Raw genomic sequence first — 21,608 nt, forward strand, 5'->3', positions numbered from 1 at the left:
CACATATGCTAATCTCCTCCTCGGCTGGTGGGAAGACACCTTGGTCTTCCCACTGGACGAATGTACCTGGTCCCCACATATTTTACTTTGGGCCAGGTACATTGACGACATCTTTGTTCTCTGGTCTGGTACTCGGTCACAATTTCTGTTATTTATGGAATCCCTCAACAACAACAGTATAGGTCTGAGCTTTACCCATGAAATGGATGAACACACTCATTTTTGGACATCCGGTCTTCAAAAATCCCGATGGAGGTCTCTCTACCAGCTTATTCTGTAAACCTATAGCAACCAATAGCCTATTGCACTGGTCCAGCTTTCACCCTCCGGCCCTAAAGAAGGGCATTTCAAAAGGCCAATATCTAAGGGTGAGACTCAATTGCTCCTCCTATCAGGATTTTTATAGAGAAGCCAATAAATTGAGAAATCGCTTTCTCCAACGGGGATACCTGATGGATGTCCTGAGAAAGGCATTCCAGCATGCCCAGGGTAGGGAACGAATGGAATTACTAACATCAAATCCACCGAAACCAGAAACTGGGGCGACCCGAATTATAGGAACCTTTGATGTAGGAAGATCATCTATCCTGAATATACTCAATAAACACTTGTCAATTTTACAAGCGGACCCCCTACTCAGTGGCGTCGCTAGGTGGGGGCCATGGCCCCCCCTAGATCAAGCCGTGCCCCCCCTTGTGCCCCCCCAATTTAAAATAAATAGGGCTGTCCCGATACTAGTATGGGGCAAGGGGCGGACTGACCGGCTGGATAAAAAGCCCGCTGCAGCTGCTGGGGATATCCCTGGCTGCTCCTGGTCTACATATCATTAGCAGAGACAGGCAGAGCAGGGATGAAGGTACCTGATGATGGCTCCGCCCCCAGCACTGGAGAGGACGGGGGCCAAGAGCTGACAGGCCTCCGGAACACAGAGCAGCTTCATGTGAGGTGAGTGATGTCCCGTGTCCTCCCTCTCTCCCCCCTGATCAGCAGTATATCCTGGGGCTGGGTCATGTGTATAGTAGCAGTCCAGTGGGGTCACTTTCCCTCCTTCAGTGTCCACAGGTCACCAACAGGTCACATTATCACAACAATTTTTGGGAAAAATCGCGGCAAAATTGCGTGTTTTTCCCCGCGATTTTTCGTAAATCGCAGTAAAACCGCGCAATTTTTGCCGCCATTTTTCCATAAATTGTTCTGGTAATGTGACCTGTTGGAGACCTGTGGACACTGGAGGAGGGAAAGTGACCCCTCTGGAAGGAAAAGATGTGAACACACTGCTTGTTTATCATTAACCCCTCAAGGGTACATTCACATGTACAGGATCTGCTGCCAATTTTTTCCTGCATATTTTGTGCAGCTGATTTTGCAACCCATTAGCTTCAATAGGTAGCAAAATCAGCTGCAGAAAATATACAGCAGATCCTGTACGTGTGAACGTACCCTAAGGGCTCATTCAGGGATGGATCCACAGAGTATTTTACGCTGCAGATCCACCGACAATGGACCCTACAGTGCTGCCTCCATCTGTGCCTGATCATAACGGCAATCCTCCGCTACGAGCAGACACGCTTTCATGTGTATACTCGCGCACATCATGGCCGCTCCTCCTGCTCTCTGAGCTAGGCCGAGAGCAGCCGCGATGTGTGTGAGTATACACATGAAAGCGTGTCTGCTCGTAGCGGAGGATGGCTGTTTTGAGCAGCACAGATGGAGGCAGCACTGTAGGGTCCATTGGCGGGGGATCCGCAGTGTAAAATATGCTGAGGATCCGTCCATGTAAATGAGACCTAAGGACACAAGGCGTATGTGTATGCACAGTGCCTGCTCCCACTATGTTGTATAGTTTTAACGCCTTAAGGACATAGCGTTTTTCCGTTTTTGCACTTTTTTCCTCACCTTTTAAAAACCATAACCCTTTCAATTTTGCACCTAAAAATTCCATATGATGGCTTATTTTTTGCACCACCAATTCTACTTTATAATGACATCAGTCATTTCACCCAAAAAACTACGGCAAAAACGGAAAAAAATTATCATTGTGCAACAATAAACAAAATGTTAATTTTTTTTAAATTAAACATGTTCGGCACAGTGTATGTGTATGTGTGTGTGTCTCTCTCTCTCTCTCTCTCTATATATATATATATATATATATATATATATATATTTATTTATTTATGATATATATAAAAATATATATATATATAAATATATGTATATATACACATACACAGACACACACACACGTTTTAAAATTGCCCCCCACTTTTGTCACTGGCCCCCAATGTGCCCCCCCTAAATATGAATGTTGGAGACGCCACTGCCCCTACTAGACAGAGTGGTGTCTGATCGCCCCTTGGTAACATATAGAAGGGGTCGTAGCCTTGGGGACCGTCTTATGCACAGCCACTACACTAGGCCTACTCCCCAGGGAACATGGCTGAATCGCCGCATACTGGGGAATTTCAGATGTAGTGGCTGTAAAGCTTGTGAGTTCATGAGAAAAACTAAAAGTAACACTAGCTCAGTCACTGGTGAACAATTCTTTTTAAGGTATTTCGTGAACTGCCGCACAAAGGGGGTGGTGTACCTATGCCAATGTGGATTTCCTAAGGGCTACATTGGAAAAACCACAAGAGAGCTTCGTCGCAGAATCTGCGAACATATAAACGACATCTCCCATAGACGGGACACCCCAATTGCGCAACATGTTCATGAAGTACATGGTGGGAACCCAAAAGCCTGTTCTTTATCAGCTCTGGAAGTAGTGCGTCCCTCTCCAATAGGAGGGAATTTAGATCGTCGCCTACTCCAGAAAGAAACATTTTGGATCTATAAATTTAAATCCACTGCCCAATAGGTTTAAATGAAATTCTGTCCTTCACGTCTTACATTTAATGGTCAGTTCTGTAAACAGTCTATCTTTATCCTTGATTCTATGGCATAGGTGAGCCCTAATAGGTATTATGACAGTTTCCCAAAACTCCATGCCGATTGGCACGAAAAAGGTGCGATTTTCTGTATTTATGTTGGACACATTTTAGGTCCACCTTATATCTTTTACAATATTACGTTTATTTTTCTTATTAAAAGTATCAGTTGGTGCAAATCGGAACCAACAGACCCATCTATGTTCTGTCTATGATTATAGGCTGGACCCTGAGTAACAGTAGGGACAGGGTCCTATTTGTGGAAACGTGAAACTGTGCCTACTCTGTGAGCCAGTACCTCTATATCCCCCATATTCTTATTTTTGTCCATTTTTTCATCTAAGGTGGTTTTCTCTACATCTTTTAACTTCTAATTATGATCCACAATATTGCATCCTCAGTTCTATGAACAACAGGTTTATATTCACACTTAGCATTTGGACTGTGGATGGAGCATGCGCACTTCTAACCTACCTCTGTTAGTAGGCCACTTCCATTATACCCACCCACTATGGTAGTTGTGTCCCACGTTACGTATCATATGACGCGAGGATCCCGGTCATCTGATGCGCACATACACGTGCTGTTTGTTTACTTCCGGCATCTCGCGCTTCACACCAGCAGGACTTCGGCGTCTGACGCCGCTTCCGGAGTACAATGCATTTGCCGGCACGAACTTATCAGGTAAGTCCGATGCTTTCAAACAGCAGCGTGATTGGACAAAGCATTGTTAGGGGAGGGTCTGGGATCTCCATTTAATCCTCAGGGAGACACAGTGTAACATGGCCACCAGCAGTCTTCCACCCTACTGCTCTCCATCCGCCATCATGGGATTGTCCACTTGCATCTTATCACCCCTCCATTGTCCCCTGAAGAACTGAGGGGGTGAAACGCGTAGGTACTGCGGTCCTCCGGTCCTCCAGCAGCCTTGATAAGTATCCCACGGCTCCTTCCTTTGTATATACCTATATCTGCAACTTTATGTTCTGTATGACACTGTACCCTGATTCTTGTGGTTCTGAATGGTGAGCTACACAGAAAGCCACCCAGTTTATATCTACCCTGAGCTGTGAACCATTTTGGTTGCCCGTAGAAACCAATGGTGTATTTTTTCCTCACTGGTCTGCATTGAGCAGTGAGTTGTGGAGCAGCATTGCCATTAACTCTTGCTGCGGTTGTCTATAGCAACTAGGTATTCCTGCTTTGTGTATTGAGCAGTGAGTTGTGGAGCAGCATTGCCATTAACATCTGCTGCGGTTGTCTAGAGCAACTAGGTATTCCAGCTTTGTGTAATGAGCAGTGATTTGTGGAGCAGCATTGCCATTGATACCTGCTGCGGTTGCGTATAGCAAATAGATATTCCAGCTTTATCTGTCTGTGCCCACAGCAACTAGGTATCTTTGCTATATCTGTCTGTGCCTATACATTGCTAAAAACATAATTACTCTAACCTGAGTCACCTTGACAGAGATATATATATTGTTACATAGCTCAGTACTTTATGATTTGATTCCAAATAATTTTTCCATCCATCTCTTATACATGATACACATCGGGTACCTGACATAACATTTCAGTGGAATACTTATATGATATATTCCTTATATTATTCCCATTTTAGGTTAGGGCATCCTCCCTGTCCACCGAGTTAGACAGGGCGCCCCAGTGAGACAGTGAGCCACCTTCCTAATTGTCTCTGAAATAGGGTGTTCTAGGGCACATCAGGGTAGGTTCCAGAGCATGGCCGCTCTTTTCAGGGCGTTCACTCCGCCTAGGTTTAGGCCTAGAGTAGGGTGACCACCTAGGGTCAGGATAGCCACAGAGGCACTCAATATCCAGCCTGTGCTACCCCCAGGTCCCACCCATACCTACCCTGCCCTCACACCCATCCTTTATTCTAGGATACCCTGTTTATATTGTTTATATCCTTTATAATTTGTTTACAATTGCTTTACTGCTGCTGGATGGGGGGATTGTGTTTTCTTCTCTGTAAGTCTGCAAATGGCCAACTTATCTTAGTTGCGGTGCAGCATAAAGTGGTCTGAATGACCGAGATGTAAAAAATGTTGTCTCTTCTGGTTGGATGTACGATATTTGGGTACAACGCCAGAATTGTTATATGTGTTTTTTGATGGTCTATATATTTTAAAGTGATATAATTAAAGCAAAGTTTTAATGTTTTCTGTGATTTTCAGTTAAGTTCATGTTAGCCTATGATGGCAGGGCACAGATTTGAAAGTCCTAGGAATGTAATATCTGAAGAAATAGAAGCGGTATGCAGAAGAGGACTGCAAAAGAATTGGGATCCCAAAGGACCCAAAATAAAACTTGCAGGAGCAGGCGGTTTTTAGTCTTGAGTGGGTAGGAGTGGGTGGTCCCACAAAATCCCATGCAGTCCTGCAAACCTTTAAAATGCCACAGTGGTCTGATGTAATTGCACAAGGGCGGTACAATGGCACAAGCGGGTAATGCACAAATAATGCTAAAGAATAAACATATGTACGGGGGGATTAAACTGTCAGAGTCACTGGTAGAGAAGGATCTGGGTGTACTTGTAGATCACAGACTACAGAATAGCATGCAATGCCAGGCTGCTGCTTCCAAAGCCGGCAGGATATTGTCATGTATCAAAAGAGGCATGGACTCAAGGGACAGGGACATAATACTCCCCCTTTATAAAGCATTGGTACGGCCTCACCTGGAATATGCTGTTCAGTTTTGGTCGCCTGTACATAAAAGGGACACTGTGGAGCTGGAAAGGGTGCAGAGACGTGCGACTAAACTAATATGGGGCATGGAACATCTTAGCTATGAGGAGCGATTAAAGGAGTTACAATTATTTAGTCTTGAGAAGAGACGTTTAAGGGGGGATATGATAAACGTATATAAGTATATTAATGGCCCATACAAAAAATATGGAGAAAAACTGTTCCAGGTTAAACCCCCCTAAAGGACGAGGGGGCACTCCCTCCGTCTGGAGAAGAAAAAGTTTAGTCTCAAGGGGCGACACGCCTTCTTTACCATGAGAACTGTGAACTTATGGAACAGTCTACCTCAGGAACTGGTCACAGCAGGAACAATTAACAGCTTTAAAACAGGATTAGATACATTCCTGGAACAAAATAACATTAATGCTTATGAAGAAATATAAAATCCCATCCCTTCCCCAATATCGCACCACACCCCTACCCCTTAATTCCCTGGTTGAACTTGATGGACATATGTCTTTTTTCGACCGTACTAACTATGTAACTATATATGTTGGTATCATCCATACACCCCATTACTAAGCAAGTTTGCTTTTTCAATATTACTTATCAATAACAGTGAATTCTTGAAGCAATGCTAGAGTCTCAGACGATCAAGGCCACAGCCTCAAAGGAATTGGCAATGTGTTCTATTTCCAACCCTCTACAAAAATATCCCATCCTGTGCCTGATGCGCCAAAGTACTGTAAACACTCCGTAGAAAGTGTCTCTAAATGCTACACCCAGTGGCCAAATTACTGTACACACTCTGTAGAAAGTGTCTCTAAATGCTACACCCAGTGGCCAAAGTACTGTACACACTGTGTAGCAAGTGTCTCCAAATGCTACACCCAATGGCCTAAGTACTGTACACACTGTGTAGTAAGTGTCTCTAAATGCTACACCCAGTGGTGAAAGTGCTGTACACACTGGGGGACATGTATCAAAGATTTTACCCCTGTTTTGTGTGTATTTTTTTGCGCACATTTTAGCGCAAGGCCTTTTTTTTGCGCATTTTTATTTTTGCGCACGTTTTGGTAGAGCATGTCCTCCAGATGTGATCGAATCAAGGTACCTTGGAGTGACATCTATAGTACACATGGATTTATTATCTGCGTACTTTTCCTTTACACCAAAAATGTTGCCGCTAGAGCTGTTTTTTTTGCACAAATATAAGCCATCTTGGACTTAATGTAGCAAGATGCTCTAAATCATCGATTCTATATTCCAAAGAGTGGATTGAGGAAATTACTATATTTACCCGCAATTTATGAAGCTCATTGCGATTGATTGATAAATTTAACACTTCTGCTCATAATTTAGAATTCGGGAAAAGGGGTAAACTGCTTCTACCATACACAAATAATGATACATGTCCCCCACTGTGTAGTAAGTGTCTCTAAATGCTACACCCAGTGGCCAAAAGTGCTGTACACACTGTGTAGAAAGTGTCTCTAAACACTAAGCTTTAAATACAGTGTGACCCAAAACAGTAAAAGTGCCCACAGCACAGTAGTAGAGTCCCCTTTATTACTCTTCACAGTAACAGTGTTCCCTTTATAGTAAATGTTTACACAGTAAAAGTGCCTACTTAGTGCCCCTACTAATTAATAGTGTTGCTCGCGAATATTCGCAATTCGAATATTATTCGCGAATATCGCATATTCGCGAATTTGCGAATTTCGCGAATATAGCACTATATATTCGTAATTACGAATATTGGTATTTTTTTTTTTTTCTTAGTACACATCACAGTGATCACCCCTCTCTGCTTCCAGCTTGTGTGGTGTAAAGAAGACTGTAATACTACTGTGTGAGACTGGCGTGCGAAAATCAACATATGCAAATTTTCGCATATGCGAATTTTCGCGTATGCTGATTTTGTATATGCTAATTTTCACATATGTTAATTTTCGCATACGCGAATTTTCGCATATACGAAAATAAAACGAGAATATAACGAATATGCGAATATTCGCGAATATATGACGAATATTCGTCCATATATTCGCGAATATTCGCGAATTCGAATATGGCCTTTGCCGCTCAACACTACTAATTAAGAGTTCCCTTTATACTGTACAGTAAATATGCATATTTAGTGCCCCTCCTAGTGTATCTAAGTATATAAATCCCAACTAAGTGCCCCTTAATTGCATCCCACAAAGTAATAGTGTTCCTTATTTAAACCTCAGCACAGTAAAAGTGCCCTCCTCCCCTAAAAAGAAGATGTAATGCTCAATTTCCCCTTTTCCCACAATCAAAGGAGCAGCACAGACTACAGACCCATTTTTCCAAAGTCCCAGCTCCTTATAGGCTAAGAACAAGTTGTACAAAAGCAAATGGTGGAACGTGGCACTAACAGTTTTTAAGAATGCCCAGATGATAAGAAGTAAAACGGTGCGATCATCACATGACCAGAGCAAGTCAAAAATTTCATCATTTCCACGAGGTAATAAATTCTGCATTGAATGGGGATGTCAGAAAGTCAATAGATAAAAGGAAAATCACACTTATTTTTATATTTTGCAGAAAAAGTCCAAGATGAAATAAAAAATGTAATAGGACTTGAGCGTCCTCCAAGATGGAATGACCAGAAAGTCCTTCCATACTGCTTGGCGGTGGTCCATGAAGTTCAGCGCTATGCTAACATTGTCCAGTATTTACCACATTCTACACCTGCAGATGTCCATTTCAGAGACTATTTTATACCAAAGGTAATTCTTTATCTTTATTGTTTTTGATGACTATTGAAAAACATCATTAAAAAAACGTCACATATTGTTACACTATTCAGGTAACCAGTTGTTGACTGGTTTCTGTTGTGTTGGCTGTCGTATGTGTGTCAGTGGTTGGCCTATTTTGTACTTTAAACTGTATTTTGCATATTTACTACTACTCTTTCTTCTGGTAAACACTGCTTTATTCTGTGATTACAGAAATTATGTTTTGCTTAGACTGAAAGACAAACAAATGAATTGTTCTCGGATTTTTGCAGGTTTCACAGTTTTTTGGACAGTATTTTGATTAGTCTTATTTTTAGCCAAAACCAGGAGTGGGTCCAAAAAGTGCAAATATTTCCATAATAGTTTTCTCTGTAGGGGCTCCAATTCCTGCTTTTGGCTAAAAATGCAGTTTACGATGTGTAAACCCAGCCTTAAGTTTTATTTTGGAAACAATAAATGTTCTGTAATGCATTGACCACCTAGGTGGTGAATAGATCGTCATTTAGGGGTATTGAAAAAACGCAATGCAAAGGATAGAGATAACTTTTTTCTGTTCATGGACCTAGGAGGGAAGTGTTTAGATAGATAAATAGGATAGATAGGATAGATAAGATAGATATGATAGATAGATATGATAAATAGATATGAGATAGATAGATAGATATGATAAATTGATATAAGATAGATAGATAGATAGATATGATAGGTATGAGATAGATAGATAGATAGATAGATATGATAGATATGAGATAGATAGATAGATATGATAGATATGAGATAGATAGATAAGATAGATATGATTGATAGATACTGTAGATCGATAGATAGATAGATAGATAGATAGATAGATATAAGATAGATAGATAAGATAGATATGATTGATAGATACTGTAGATAGATAGATAGATAGATAGATACATAGATACTTAGAAAAGGAGAAAAAAAGCAGACAAAAGCGCAAAACATGTGCCGTTACTCTGATGGGAAGGTGGTTACCCTCAGCAACGATATAGTTGTGCTAACCTGGTGGTGTTATGCTGAAGCTTGAATCACCAAACTCTGGGTGGATGTCCGGTGGGCACAAACTAATTCAACACATTTTTTTTTATATAACTGTTTATTTTTATAAACAATTTTTCATTTTAACAGTAAGGGAATCAAAAAAGAAAAAACAGACATTGAAAACAAATAAAAAGAAAATATATCGGTATTAACAAGCACTGGAAAGTTTTAAAATCAGACCCCCATTTAGGAAGCATTTTGCCATCCAAACCTGGATTCGCTTTTCGTAGGGCGCCTTCCGTACACAATATTATTGCACCCATCCGCAGAAAGATTTCTTAATAAATCTACTACCAATCCCTTTATTCTTAAAAAAGATTTTTTTAAATGCGGCAAATCAAGATGCCTATGCTCCCCCTCTATTTGTCATCAGAGTAACAGTTTTAAAAGTACATTTACGGGAGAATCTTTTAATATTAAATCCAATATGAACTGCCAAACATCATATTTGATATACCTCATAAACTGTAAATGCGGCTGACAATATGTCAGACGGACAACACAGCAGCTTCACCGACGGACAACACAGCAGCTTCACCAATGTTTAAACCAGCACCGGTGTAATATTAAAAATGGGTTTCTAAACCATGGCCTTTCAAGACACATTTCGGAAGCCCATAAAGGGGAAGAGAACACTATTTCCATCCTGCTGATTGAGCATATCCCCTCTTCTACTCCAAACAGATTTGAGGTTTTAGAAAGCAAAGAGATGAATTGGATTTACACACTACACTCTTTTAAGCCACATGGTTTAAATGAAATTATCGAATTAATATGTTGAAACTGATGTGCTACCATCTAGTCTTTTTCCCTCGAGATGGAGAACCAATGTGCTAATCACATTGGAAAAGAAAAGGGTAAAACTGTGGCTTGCTGTACCAGCAGAAAACATTGGTGCATTTAGTAGCCGGTCAGCCGAATAAAAAAGGAGGTGGAAAAAAGCACATCGGTTTCAAAAGGACGTGATCCCCTCTTCGTCGGGTCCGTTGGACCCGACGAAGAGGGGATCGTGCCCTTCGAAACGCGTAGTCCCACCTCCTTTTTTATGATTTTTTATTTCTTTCCATGTGCAATAAAATCCACCTATTTATATCATCCTTTATCCGGGTTTGATTTATGTCCTACCTTCGGCTGACCGGCTACTAAGAGGAGAGAGCCCAAATGCACCGACGTTTTCTGCTGTTACCGCAAGCCACAGTTTTATCCACTTCTGAGACCGCCTAGGATTATTCCAAGATGGGGAAGGTGTCGTGGAAGCACTCCTGGATCCTATAAAACGCTATATGGTGTTGTACCCCCAGTACAATACTGAAAGGTGAGCAGAATTGTCTTCCTATGCACTACACCTACGGTTGCTAGGAGTAACGGCACATTGTCGCGCTCTCTCTGTTTCTTTCTTTTTCTACAGTTACTATATTGGAAGAGAAAAACAATGTGTTATAATCTATCTAATCACTTTTTCCAATAGATCACCCCTTGGAGCAATCCAATAGTACCCTAATTTCCCATATACCCACTAAAATATTTAACCTTTATTGTTAATTAAATAAAAAATATCCACACATTTAAAAAGTATCAGAGCAGTACTCCCTGGTTTGTATCCAAACACTGTAGATATCTCCACTGAGACTAATATTGCTATCTATCGCTGAGTGTGCCTGCAGCTCACACTCCGCTTCCTCCGGAGACTGCTCTTATTTGCTTAAAAACACCCTACTCAGCCCCCCCCGACATGTTTCGCTACTATGTAGCTTTGTCAAGAGGTATGGGGCTTCTGAGTGTGGGCAGCGTGTGCTGGGCTCTTTATTACCTCTGTTTGTAACGTGATCTATTGGAAAAAGTGATTGGATTAACCCTCCATATACTGGTCTTGACCAGTGCATTGATTCGATAATCTATCTAATTGCACTGTCCCCTGGAATTGACAATCTGCCTGACTTTTTCCTCAGCTACTTACAGGCTGTCAGCTATACTGACAGATACTCTAAAAATCACAACACCAGCTTTTATCTAGCTGTCCCGCTTTTTCCCCTCAGTTACTTAGAGACTGTCAGATATCTATATACTGATAGATACTCCAAAAATCAGCACATCATCTTTTACTTACACTTTTGCTTCTATCCATACACAGCTAACAGCTGGACGATTTGGTCAGAGTATATTTCCGATACCTTTTGTAGTGATGATTCCTCCAGCGATGCTTCTATTGTCTCTCCATTAGAACATCTGGCGTCTCCTGGCATCTCCCATATTTTTCTGAGCCCTTGTGCCGACTGTGTGATTTTGCCCCAGGCACCTGTGAATAATCTATCCACTCTATACACACTGCCCATACCTGCAGAATTAGAGATGTTTCTGATAAATGAAAGTTACTCATCTGACTTTTCTAATGCACCTTAATAAGGTTGAATATTTCTATATGAATTGTTTTATCAGTAATTATTTATTATCAACAAAAATGTTTTTCTGTATGCTATGTTTTGAATTGTCTATGTATTGTTATTTTTGCACAAACCCGCTAATGGTTTAGTGTTTTTTTTTCATATAAATATGACACGCGGACATTTGTGCCAATCAGAGGACCTGACGAAGAGGGGGTCCAGCCACTTGAAACGCTTAGTACATAGCTCTTTTGAATAAATGTTGTTTTATTTTTATTACCATCTGTCCGTTTCTGTATTTTACCATTCTTCTACCGGGTGAGCGCCAAGGTGATCGTTATTCCTTGCTGCAGATCCCTATCAAATAGATAGATAGATATGATAGATAAGATAGATATGATAGAGAGATAGAAATATATGATGGATAGATTAGATAGATAGATATTGCTTGTAAAGGGGATAAAGAATATGGTGTTTATAGTTTTTGAGTTAGCTTCCAGATGGAAGTTAAAGGGGTACTCTTGTGGAAAACAAATTTTGCAAATCAACTGGTGCCAGAAAGTTTTACAGATTTTTAAATTACTTCTCAATCCTTCCAATACTTATCAGCTGCTGTATGCTACAGAGGAAGTTGTGTAGTTCTTTTCTGTCTGACCACAGTGCTCTCTGCTGACACCTCTTTCCATGTCAGGAACTGTCCAGAGCAGGATAGGTTTGCTATGGGGATTTACTTCTACTCCGGACAGTTCCTGACATGGACATAGATGTCAGCAGAGAGCACTGTGGTCAGAGTGGAAAGATCTACACAACTTCCTCTGGAGCATACAGCAGCTAAGTACTGGAAGGCTTAAGATTTTCAAATAGAAGTAATGTACAAATCTGTTTAAGTTTGTGTCATCAGTTGATGTGCAAAATTTTTTTTTTCCCACCGGAGTACCACTTTAAAAGAGTAATCCAGTGCTGAAAAACGTATGGGATATGTTTCAGATCGCGCGGGGGGGGGGGGGGGGGGGGGACCGCTGGGGCCCCCCGCAATCTCCTATATGGGGCTCCGACAGCCCGGAAGGGGGCGTGTTGACCACCGCACGAAGCAGCGGCTGACATGCCCTTTCAATACAACTCTATGGCAGAGCCAGGGGGCTCCCTTCGGCAATCTCCAGCTCTGCCAAAGTGCTGTATTGAGGGGGCGTGCCAGCCACCATTTCGTGCGGTGGTCAACACTCGCTATCTGGCCAGTGAGCCGGGGCCCCGTACAGGAAATCGTGGAGGGCCCCAGCGGTCGGACCCCCGCGATCTGAAACTTATCCCCTATCCTTAGCATAATGGATACGTTTTTCAGCACTGGACTACTCCTTTAGGAGTATATACAGCCTCTGGCAGCTAGATCCGGTGGGGGATTTCAAAATCACCTGCTGCCATATCCCTGCCAGACCTGTGCTATACCCCATTCAATTCAGTGATCTGAACGGAGTCAGCTAGTTAATACGGCTAGTCATTTTCCAACTGTATCTGGCTTTTGACCCAGACTGAAAGCTGCAGCAAACTGTGGCTTTAAGTCCAGGCAAAAGCTGGATACGGTCGGAAAATGACCTGACGGAGTCACCAGCTCACTCCGTTCAGCTCACTGAATTGAATGGGGTACAGCACGGATCCAGCAGGGATATTGCAGCAGGCAGTTTTCAAATCCCACCACTGGATCCACCAACTGAATGCTAAAAAAGTGGTGTGAATGCACCCTCAGATGGGTAAAAGCTATATTATCACAAAATGCAGCTTCTTTTAGAAATGTATTGTTATATTTAGAAGAACTATTCAGCTTTGGTGTTACACATCTGTCATTATGTATTAGGGAACCGCAGTGATTCCGCTCTTCTCATCTATTCACTACGATGAAGCCCAATGGGAGACTCCCAGACAGTTTAACCCCAATCATTTCTTGGATGCTGAAGGAAACTTTTTAAAGAGGGATGCATTCTATGCATTCTCAAAAGGTGAGTAGATCTATTATAGTAATTTATTATCGCCTCTGAACTTGATGAGAATTTTATGTTAGAATATTGCATATTTATTTCCTATAATAATTCAGATAGTGTGCCCCTCTATGTAACACCGCAAAGGGGCCTATCCATTATACAGCATGCTTCACAGATACGGCAGTCCTGCTTTAGGGACCATGTGGCCTCCAGTAGACTCACTGCATTAGCTCTGTGCTCTGACTCCTCCCCCTCCTGTGTGCTCCTGAACTTACTGCAGTGCATCAGACAAGTGTAGCAGCACCGTAGACACAATGGTAAGTCATATCATGTGTGTTCCAGCTCCTGTGCTGTCTCTCCTCTTGACTGGCGAGACAGAAAAAGCTAAACCCCTAAAATTCCATCCTCCAAACAGACCCTCCCCCTGCAACTAAGGAGAGGGGGAGCAGACTTAGTGGAGCCTGACTTAAAGGACCAGGCCGACCGGTCAGGGGCAAGCTGGCTAAACACAGTTTGCCCCACCTACAATACTGGAGCTGTGACCAGCTTTAACAGTCCCCTTACTGCCTGACACTATACTTTATTGATTCCTGCCCCAGCTCCTGCATTGTGTATTCAGACAGAGTGTCCTCTCTAACTCTATATCTATCTATCTATACAAAGTTCAGTAGCTGGAATGGACATCAGTGACAGCTTGTTGCAACTCATCTAAGACTAGTAAAGCTGGGTAGGGATAGTATAACTGGTATCGAGGCATGTGCACCTGTAAACAAGACTCTCATTGTCCTTTTTAGACTGGTGAATGTGCACACGTTGCAGTTTCCAAATAACTTTTATGCATTTTTGTGCAGAGACTGGGTGTGTTTTTACCAGTACCTTAATTCCCCCAATTTATAACGAAAAAGGCCAGTCCACCCTTGACCATACACAGCTAGATGCGCATTGTTTACTTTAAAGTAAACAAGCATGTTTACCCTTTAGTGCTCTTTATAAGACCCACAAAGTGGTTTTGTCACCTACCCACCTAATGGGAACAACTTACTGCCGAATTGGAAAAATTACCTAACTACTGGCAGGGTCCTGTCTACCTACTGGAGGCCTGTGTAGAGCTAGTATATACGACTATATGTATTTTACTGTATATCACTGTATATATACTGGTCTCTGTATAGCAATTGTATGGTGGTATAATACAATAACTGTGTGGTGGGAATATGAATTTGGTATTGATGTATTATTTGTCTCTTGTATAGTGCTATTATTGGTAATGTTGATCTTGGTACACCGGTTTTTGTTTGGTAGCAGTATGGTGATAATACTTTAAAATAGATAGGAAAAGTAGAAAGGAGGGTAGCGACTCACGCGTACTCCATATTTCTTTATTCTTTATTCCAAAGTACAAAAACACGGTTAAAAGCAATCCAAAAGACAAAGTGCTCTAGTGCAGACGTTAGGGGCTAGCTAGCTCAGTGCTTTCTCTCTCACTGCAATCGGATTACAGCTGTTTCATACAACAGTAATCTGATTACAGGTAGGTAGATTTTGCCAATAAGTAAGTAGTTTCTCCCAGAAAGGAAGGACTGCTAGGAAGGTAGTTTTCCCTCAATACATAGGTTCCACTATTAGGTAGGTCTACCCAGTAATTTAGGTAATTTCCAAGTAAGTATGTAGGTTCCCCCAATTAGGTAGGTACACCCCCCCTACACACACACACAGGTAGGTAGTTTACCCTGTTAGGTCCCCTAGTAGATATATTTCCCAAGTAGGTAGGGACCCCCCAGCCAGTAGGTAAGTGCATTCCCCGAAGTACATAGATAAGCTGCCCCCTCCAGCTTTAGGTAACTTTGTCAAAGGAGAAATGTTCTTATTAGGTGGGCTCCCCAAGTAAATTGGTATAGCCCCTCCCCAACATAGGTGTTGTACTCCTGTGCAGTTGCCCGTAGAAACCAATCAGATAGCTTCTTTCATTTTTCACAGGCCTCTTTAAAATTAGAAGAAGCCATCTGATTGGTTGCTATGGTCAACTGCACCGCTTTTCTTCTGCACAGGTTTTGATAAATCTTCCCTGTACCTGGCTGGGGCTGGATTTAAAGGGGTTGTGCGCTGCCCTGACTTTTGGAGCTCCGCTCACAGCGTCCGGAAATTCATTACTCCGAACGCTGTGTGCGGGCTTCCGTGTTTGCAGCCGCCTGGCGTGACGTCACGCCCGGCCCCTTGCGACGTCTCGCCCGCCCCCTCGTGACGTCTCGCCCGCCCCCTCAACGAAAGTCTATGGGAAGGGGGCGCGACCCGGCGGCCGCGAACACGGAAGCCCGCACACAGCGTTCGGAGTAACGAACTTCCGGACGCTGTGAGCGGAGCTCCGAAAATTAGGGCAGCGCACAACCCCTTTAATACATCTGTGGGAATAGGACTGAATAAAAGACATGAATTTGATGAATTCGATTCAGTTCAATAAAAAATCCTCATGATAGACGGAGCATCATTTATACAGAGCCCTGCATAGACATACATTTAAATGACATAGGAGGAGATTTATCAAAACCTGTCCAGAGGAAAAATTGCTAAGTTGCCCATAGCAATAAATCAGATTGCTGCTTTCATTTTTGAAAAGGCCTCTGGAAAATTAAAGAAGGAATCTGATTGGTTGCTATGGGCAACTGGGCAACTTTTCCTCTAGACAGATTTTTATAAATCTCCCCCATAATTCTGGTTACGTGCAGCCACCACAGGGATAGGCTTACAGTCTTACGGCATATTGTCTACTGTTTACCCCAAAAAAAAAAAATTGTCAAATGTATGAAGCTCCCCTAGTGGTAGAAAATGTTCTGTTATTTTTCTTTAGGGTGAATTTTTAACCCAGAATTCTCTTTTTCTGCTTACACAGGGCTCAGAGTGTGTGCTGGAGAGAGCCTGGCCAGAATGGAGCTGTTTATTTTCTTCATAGGAATGCTGCAAAAGTTCACCTTTACTCCCCCTCCGGGATTGACCCCAAATGACTTGGACCTCACTCCAGACGTGTTCTTTACCATGCGAACCAAGAGTTACAAAGTTTGTGCAACTCCCAGACAGTAGGCATTTAGTAACCCTTAAAGGGGTTCTCCACTGGCAAGTATTTGGAAGTAAATGTTCCAAATGCTGTTTTCGCGCTGTGGGGATTGGCCATTTCCCGCTCGTGGTGTCATGGCCATGCCCCCTCAATGCAAGTCTATGGGAGGGTGGCCGCGATGTAACGAGGGCGTGGCTGACCCCCGCAGCGTGAAAACAGCGTACAGAACATTTACTTGTCAGCCAGTGGAGTACCCCTTTAAAGGGAAAGGAAAAATCACCTGCCCATTCCCCAGCACTACCATTTTAGCAGTGAAACTTTTAGTATGTTGAAGCATAGGGGGCTTTATTACTATGCGGGTGCAATGGCACTATAAGGGCAGTTTTGCTCTGTTTTGCTGACTTAGATTGATTTGTTGTGCTACTGTATTGAGGGTCAAATAATACTGTACTGATTTCGGGTCACTAATAAAAAAAATTCCCAAAAATTAAGTATACATCCAGTTCATTAAAATCTATGGATCTGGCGGGTGTACTCTTTTGTATATGACAGAATACCCGTAGGTCAGTTTTCCATTGCACATCACAAGTTTAGGGTTCATTTCTATGTGAAACTACACATGATAATATTGATAGTCCAAACCATTGCAAAGAGTCTTATTGTCAAAGTGGATGCAAAATAATGTGATTGGTCTATGAGTAAGGGTGCACATGTGGCCAAAAAATGTCGAATTAGGAGTTTTTGGTAGAGGGTTGTATTTTCCCTGTGGATTTCACTACATTTCCAGATATCAGCATAGTGCCGGATCAATTCTTTTGTTCCTGACAATAATGTTGCGGTCTAGAGCTCATAAACAGGCTGGAAATTATTACAACTTAATCCAGAAACCCAATTTCACTGGACAATTACCAGAAAAATAATACTAATAATGTAATTTATAATACGATCATACAATATTATAAACCTACAAAAACTGACCCCAGGATGTATATATATATATATATGTGTGTATCTCAAATATCAACCTACAACATATTATTGTGCCAATGCATCCACCTGAAAATGTTACCATACCTAATTGGGACATAGTGAGGGTCCATGGTGCACCCCACCACCACCTCGACACATGTTTCGACTCTTCGTGTCGAGGTGGTGGCGGGGTGCACCATAGACCCTCACTATTAGGTATGGTATAATTTTCTGGTGAATGCTTTGGCACAATACTATGTTATAGGTTGATATGGTGTATATATACCTTTGGGCTTCATTTTATTAGGATCAATATCTGGCGTTTCCTGACCCTTGTGTTTTCTCCATGTGGAGTGCATGTGTTTTAAGTGTGGGTTGATTTTAGTGGGAGGGCTATTAGTGTTTTTGATACATAATGAAGTATTTGAATAGATATATACATCCTAATGTCAGTTTTTGTAGGTTTATGATTAATTTTGGCATTATAGCTAGTTTTGTAAGTTTCGATCATACAATATGTTCAGACAAAATCAGACATTACAGAGCAACAACCTATACAACAATTCAAACAATAGGAGTGAGAGCTTTGCTCACAAGAGCTTACAATCTATGAGAAAATGGGGTGAAACCATAGGTGAAATGGTGCTTGACTTGTATAATGATCCAGCCCTCTTTCCTAAAATAGGATAAGGCAACTACATAAGCCAGTCACCAACTAGTATCTGTATGTACAGATATAGGGAAGGGTCACACATAGCACATATCTAGTGTATTTCACGCTGCAAGAAATCTGTCGGGTAGCAGGAAATACGCTGTGTATTTTGCTATGAGCAGACACACAGAGCTTCCCCTCCGCAGCTCTGTGTGTGAAGTAAGGTTTGGAGGCGGGCCAGATGCGCAGACCCGCCTTCAAACCTTAATGCACACACCGGGCTGCAGCGGGGAAGCTGTGTGTGTCTGCTCATAGCAAAATGCTCAGTATATTTTCCACTGCCCAGTGGATATTTATCGCAGCATGAAATACGCTGTTTATGCGCTATGTGTGACCCTATCCATAAAGTGCATATGAAGGCAGGGAGTTTGAATAGATGAAGGAGGGGTGATAAAAAAGGAAGGGAAACCAAATGGAACCAATTAGGACTGGAAAAATATATATGTATATAAAGAAAGACAAAACTAATGTTTATTACAAGTAAAAACTTTTTTATTTCCAATAAATTGTTGTGGCATATTTTTTTTTAACAATAAAAACATCACGTTAAATCTGCATCTTTGTGTTTTTTTGTTTTGTTTTTTTAAGTAATCATGAGCATTCCTGTCATTTATCTGTATTAGCCATCATAAACTTAATTCAATCTAGTCATGTGTGTAGATGTGTTCTTAATTCAGAGCGGAGGATAAGGCAGCAGCTATCTGGCAGTGGAGTATCTTTTGTGATAACAAAGATGTGGAAATTCAATACACCCGATCCTACTTTCTCTAATTTCTGGCATTGGGACATCCTCATTCACATGAAAACTTTTCATTTTTAATAAAAAAAATTAAAATAATATTTCTAAAATAATATTTTCACTTTGCCTTTATGGAGTATGGAGTGCAGAATGATGGAGAGAAAATAGATTCTGGTTCTGCTCCTGGTTCTGGAATTTAAAAATGCTCATTTTATATTCCATATTAATGTGATCACATTTAAAGGGGTATTCCTGGATTTTTTTCATTTGATTCAGGGGCTGTAGAGTTAGTGTAGTTTATAATATAGTGTCTGTACCTGTGTTTGATGGATGGTCTCGCAATTCTTATGTGATCTTTACCTCAATGCTCATTTTTATCAGCACACAAAATGAGTGTTTACTCCCAGGTTGCAGTGCGGCTGCTCTACATCACTAGTCAGGTGTTGAAAGGGAGCCTGTCTTTGCTTTAATGGGTCAACGGGATCATTCTCTAAAGAGCTGCAGTTGTACTGCAATGGGTGGGGTGGCTGATGTGTGGGAGGGAGAAAAATGATCTCACACTTACAAACAAGGGATCATGGGACTCCAACAGAAATGAGCAGCCTTATGGTGGACTTACAACACAGCCATTTAGCCCCAAGACAAGCACGGATCCTTCCTAAGAATGTCCATTAATGTCTGGCAGGTAATTACTAAAGTCACCTCATGGTGGATAACCCCTTTAACCAATTGAGTATTACAGGGGTTGAATCAGACATCCATACAATTGTCAATACAACCAAAAACAGACTCTTTAGTAAAGAGACAACATCAAGTCTGTTAATCTTTCTAAAAAAGTTATCCAATAAAACATGCTTAGGAAGGGGAGGAGATCCAGCCCATATCCACCACTAACAATTGTGTACACAATTTAACCTCCAGAGAAAAACATCCCTTTGAGAAGACCTCCTTCAATTTAGACATTATCTTAATATGATCAATATCCCTCCGATTATTGTCTATAGAATGTGCCCCTTTATGAACAGACCACCACCCTTATCCAACCAAATAAACACTATTTTGAGCATTTATTTTATTCCATGATTATTTTAAAGCTAGATTAAAGGGGTACTCCGCCCCTGGACATCTTATCCCCTATGCAAAGGATAGGAGATAAGATGTCTGATTGCGGGGGTCCTGCCGCTGGGATCACCCACGATCTCTCCTGCAGCACCCCCGTCATCTGGTGCATGGAGCGAATTTTGCTCCGTGCCTGATGACTGGCGATGCAGGGGCCGGAGGCTTGCGATGTCACGGTCACCTCCTACCCCTTCAATGCAAGTCTATGGGAGGGTGGCGTAAACAAATGTGATACCCTTTTCCACCTTAAATTTCATTCTATGAAATTTGATGCAAAGGAGTTTAAATAAGAACTTCCGATATTCGAGCTATTTTTTTTCCCTCGAGGTCTTAAAGTGGTATTCAAGGAATTTTCTATATTTTATTATGCTACAGGGGCTGTAAAGTTAATGTCATTCATAATATAGTGTCTGTAATGGTGGTCTCGCAATTCTTATGTGATCTTGTGCCCTGTGTTTATTTTTAACAACATACAAAATGAGTGTCATCTTATGTTTTCCCAGGTTACAGTGCGGCCCGAGACATTACATCACTAGTAAGGTGATGAAAGGGAGCATGTCTAACCCCTTTATCCCCCCTATACCCCTTTATCCCCCCTATAACCCCATTTTTCTTCTAAACACTTCAAGATCATCAATTAGAATCTAACAATTAACTTATAAAAAGCAAGGTAAAAGCCCATATAAAGCCCATAATGACTATAGTGATTTGTAAGGCAAGCGTAAAAAAATGGCCATCTACCAGATGATGTTGCACTAAGGGCACAACACCCCCTTAGAGCAAAGAGACATGGTCAACAAACATGGTCAACATCACTGTCCAACCGGTATCTGTAGCATCTGATAGATCCAGACAGCAAAACAGAACCTTGCTCAGCTGCTTCGCCAAATGAAATAGTCAAGTCTAACATAATATAAAAAATCAGACTGTTTATTACACTCTATTCTCATATGATGTGACATGTTTCCTGCCCAAACAAAAGCTGAAGGCATGAGATACAATCCACAATACCCCAGGTATTAAAGCGAATAGCAGGTCATGTGATTAATTACATTTATTAGTACAAAAATAAAAATCATGTATAAGATGACGTGTGAGATTGTAAAACAGCTACAGAACAAGTTGTGTAATACCCTCATGTAAAATTAGAATGCGCTGAATAATGTTATATTATGTAGGAACATATAGCAAATCTTATGCA

The 21,608-nt window shown here is 41.5% G+C and overlaps 1 pseudogene; it reads left to right on the forward strand.

Annotated features, from left to right (window-relative positions):
* LOC130284533 (cytochrome P450 2W1-like) overlaps positions 1 to 17,720 on the forward strand; it is a 56,843-nt pseudogene extending 39,123 nt beyond the window's left edge.
* Positions 17,721 to 21,608: the final 3,888 nt, after the last annotated feature.

Source organism: Hyla sarda, chromosome 8 (genome assembly GCF_029499605.1).
Source record: "Hyla sarda isolate aHylSar1 chromosome 8, aHylSar1.hap1, whole genome shotgun sequence".
In the NCBI taxonomy this organism is placed as follows: Eukaryota; Metazoa; Chordata; class Amphibia; order Anura; family Hylidae; genus Hyla; species Hyla sarda.